The following is a 4249-nucleotide window of genomic DNA, read 5'->3' as shown; positions in this document are numbered from 1 at the left end:
GCTAATAGACAACACTTTTAAAGCGTTGTCTTTTTGCCTGAAAAAGCGTTGTTAAAGGCACTATTGTAAAAAGTCTGCTCAACGACAACGCTTTTAAAACGTTGTCGTTTGTACCAAAGACAACACTTTTGCAACGCTTTAAAAGCGTTGTCATTTTATGCAAAGGCAACGTTTTGCAACGCTTTTAAAGCGTTGTTTTTGGTAGACAAGACAACGCTTTAAAAGCGTAGTCATATTTTGCAAAGACAATACTATTACAACGCTTTAAAAAGCGTTGTTGTTTTTTACAAAGACAACACTTTTTGCAACGCTTTAAAAGCATTGTCGTTTTAAAGAAAAAAAATAAAAAAAATTATTTAAAAATCATTATTTTTATATTTACGAAACTATTATTTTTCTTTTACCATGTCTAGATTCGAATTTTACATATAATCAACTCAGTTAATGATTTCAAACTCATAAAAATAATAGAAATCTGACGTTGAAGTAATATTAATAATTAATTACATGAAAAGCTAGTAAATATCAAAATTTACACTAATTCTGTTTCAAAGTATATAGTGATATTCACATATAAAACAAAAGAGCACAAAAAATCTGTTTTGAACAGCTACAATCTGTTTAGCCAACAATCTGTTTACTGAATACTGAATACTGAATACTGAAGTAGCCAACAATCTGTTTACTCAAAATAGTACAGTAGTTACTGAATCCATACGCTTAGTGTACTGATCTATTACTGAATCCAGACGCTCCTTAGTGTACTGATCTCGACTGTCCTGTATCCACCTACAAAAGTAGCAATAATATGTTTCAAGTTCATATATGAGCATTACTGATGGCTCTCAAAAGAAACAAAACAATCATCATGACTTTCTACCAAAAGAAACAAAATTTACACTAATCTTAATGAAGATTTTCAGATCCTTGATGTAAAATAGTTTTCAAATTGCATGCAGCTATCTGACTGCTTTATTAAACTAATCTCATGCAGCTTGTTCTTTGATCTACTAAGAGGCAAGCACATGCTCTCCCAAGTTTACTTCCTCCCCTATAGTGAGATACACTTTGCATTTTGCATAGGAGACCACTACCAAAGGGCTTTCATTACTCAAATCACAATTGCAGTGGTGGTATTCATCCAGATTCTGCAGCTCTTAGCAGGTACACATAGATGTTCTTCTTGTTAATCCTCCCTCCAATCCAATCCGATCCTTGCATTTGAAAGTTACACTTGTTTTTTTTATTTATGCAGTTTTCTTGATACTGGGCCGATTAATCATAGCGCCTATGATAGTTTGGTTCTTGCTTGGTTACAAACTATGGAACAGGGGAGATGGTCTTGTGGAGCGCTCTTGTTGACTACAACGGCCAATATGAGGAAGTGTTGGATGATGGTGTATAGTGGCTAGATCATGGCTCTAAGTTGAGTTTCTAGAAGAGAAGCCAAACTATTTGGAGCCAATAGCTTAGATATGCCAACAAGAACCCATCTTCAGGGTGATGTGGTTCGCAAAAAACACCGAGACAAGATGGGAAATTGACTGAGCAGACATTATATATATCATCCTTTGTTATTGTAGTTAATCCTATTCTGTGCATCATATCACTAAACCAAACATCGCAGCAACATCACATGCAAACCAACTATAGGTTTAGGAGCCTCTGAACATATATTTGGTAACATTTTCCTTTCTCTGACCTTACACAATCCCATCGTAGCTATGCTACTTTGTAGATGGTTCACTCTTCTCTGTGAAGACGTTGGCCATGTCACTTCTATATTGTCTTTATCTCTTTCTTTATTTTTCTATATCTATAGTTTGCTCTGTATAGACTATCCATGAGCAAACTTATTAAGTTGCTAAAATGTTAAGTAACCTTTAATTAAGTTCACAAGTTATCAGAGTACTTAACACAAAACATGAGTCTCAAGGATGGCATTAGTTGATAATAATTACCTGTTCATCTACTATAGTGGCTGACTTATCTCCTCTTTGGATGTAGTCTTCTTCTAGAGCATCTTATCCTATACAACCTTTAGAAGACGTTCCTAGCTTATCAAGTTTGCAAAGAGTGCAGATCTCTTAACCAAGCAACACTTTGGGTTCTCATTTCTTAGTTGATCACAAAACATACCTCTCCTTTTTTTTTCTTTAGTCTTTTCTAATCTTTGGGGATCCTAATCATGCCCCTTCAAAGTTGCCCCTTCACATCATCGTGAGCCTACACAGAAGTGAGCCATTTTACAAAATATGACTTGGGAGACTGTCTCATAGTCAAAGGCTTCATAACCATAAGCCCTAAGTAGTTCGCCCACTACCTAAGCAATCACAACATCACAAGATGTTACATGCCTAAAGACAAAATAATGATTATAATCACTCAATGTAATCTCTTAATTATGATTCTTATCCAAACACACGCAATATGCACTCATCCAAACACACGCAATATCTTAAGAAAGATTTTATATAGATATTTTGTGCAGTTAGTGCTAAAATGAAGATTACTGATGGCTCTTCCTAATAATCAATGAAACCTGAAATAATCACCCTAAACGGGCAAAAAAAGTATCTTTATTCAAAAAATTAGTCTTGTGAAGCAATGCATGCTAATAGCCTAAATAGCAGCATCAGTCTGATACACCAAACAAAAAAGAATGTAAAAGACTTGGCTCCTTAAATCTCAATGGAAGCAAACAAGCCGAACATAAATATTCACCCTAATCGCCTCTAATGAATCATGACGAGTTCATAGTGAGGAGATGGAACGAGATCATCGAACAAGGAAAACGAAGAACAAAGATATCAAATAGAACAAGGAAAAAGAGGGATAGCACAAATAGCAGCAGCTCATAATTAAAACAAAAATGCTACTATTCAGAATAAACTAATAAATGATATAATAAGAGAAACTATGTTCAGTAGAATAGCAGTACTAATAGATAACAAACACATTTTGTGATTAGACAAGTTGAAATATCAAAGTTGAAGGGGCGAGGGATAGCACGAGATAAAAGAAACTCCAGTTAACAGCCAACTCCGATCATAAATACGAAGGGGTGAGGGAACGCACCTACTCATAAATATGATCTTGTATACATTCTGCCAACTCCGATTGCACCTCATCAATTTCTTCTCGAGAATACTCTGCTTGTGTGAACTGTGAACATTAATGAGGAAAAAAAAATCGACATTGACTTTGCATATTTTAAATAGTTTATTTCAAATAATTTGAGATATAAGCAAGTAAACATTACTATAGATCGTAGTGAATCTCTTTCGATAATTTCAACATCTTCAACAATTTGTCTCATAAATCGCATCACATAGTAACCACATTGTTTGGCATCTTGTTGTCGAGGAGCCTATGGAAATTAGAGACATATTATTAATGATAAACATACACATTAAAATATATGTTATATGTAATTACACATACCTTTACTATTACCCACATAGCCTTTTTTCTACCTTTCCTTCCCTTGTTTGAATTAAACAATCTTAAGGCCCTTCATACGTTAATGATTTTTTTATATATGAGTTTTGTATTAACATAAATGCTTAATAAAAAAGAAATATGAACTCACATTTCCACTATATATTTCCAATCCTCATCATGAATGCGGTGCCTTAGAGAATCAAACAAATAAATAACTTCATTGTAAGGGTCAATAACAGTGAGAATCCAATGGAAACTATGCAACAAACACATAATTAGTGCATATAATTCAATAAATTATCAAAAGACAACAATTGAAAGCGATGTTTTAATTCTTACTTACCCGATATTACATGGCACCAATACAAGTTGATCTACAGATGCACCACTTAGCTTGCCTGCCAAATGACTTGCCCTTTGGTTTAGCCTTTCAAACTTACCTTTTTTGTCATGTGCACTGGTTGCCATATGTGGGATTTTATGTGGATTCACAAATCTGAATTTTTCTTTCTTGTTATCTTTCAGCAGTTTTTTATAAAGATACCTGCCATTGCAAACATAATAAAACGAAGAGGTAGATTGAAAAATGAAAGTTATTCACAAAATGGATGATTATCATAGATTACAGTAAACCTGTTAAAATTATATTTAAATTGCTAAATCTAAACACTTACCATATGTAGCCAACTACACAATTGCCTGAAAGGGGCTCTAAATGATACAAAGGAATGATGTCCTCAAGGTGTAGAACAAGTTCATAATCATCATCAAACACGTCATAATCAAAACTCACTGATATATATCT

General features: G+C 33.8%; 1 long non-coding RNA gene across 1 annotated transcript; it reads right to left on the bottom strand.

Moving 5' to 3' along the window:
* Positions 1-481: 481 nt before the first annotated feature.
* Positions 482-3832, bottom strand: LOC121985388. The gene is made up of 5 exons (XR_006113152.1): positions 3788-3832; positions 3445-3700; positions 3263-3370; positions 3079-3165; positions 482-789 (listed from the first exon to the last, which is right to left on the bottom strand). It is a non-coding gene; the product is annotated as an uncharacterized LOC121985388 (long non-coding RNA).
* Between the last annotated feature and the right edge of the window lie 417 nt (positions 3833-4249).

This window comes from Zingiber officinale, chromosome 5B (assembly GCF_018446385.1).
Source record: "Zingiber officinale cultivar Zhangliang chromosome 5B, Zo_v1.1, whole genome shotgun sequence".
Classification (NCBI taxonomy): Eukaryota; Viridiplantae; Streptophyta; class Magnoliopsida; order Zingiberales; family Zingiberaceae; genus Zingiber; species Zingiber officinale.
Note: the sequence above shows the minus strand (reverse complement) of the source record. Positions and strands in the feature narration are given on the sequence as shown.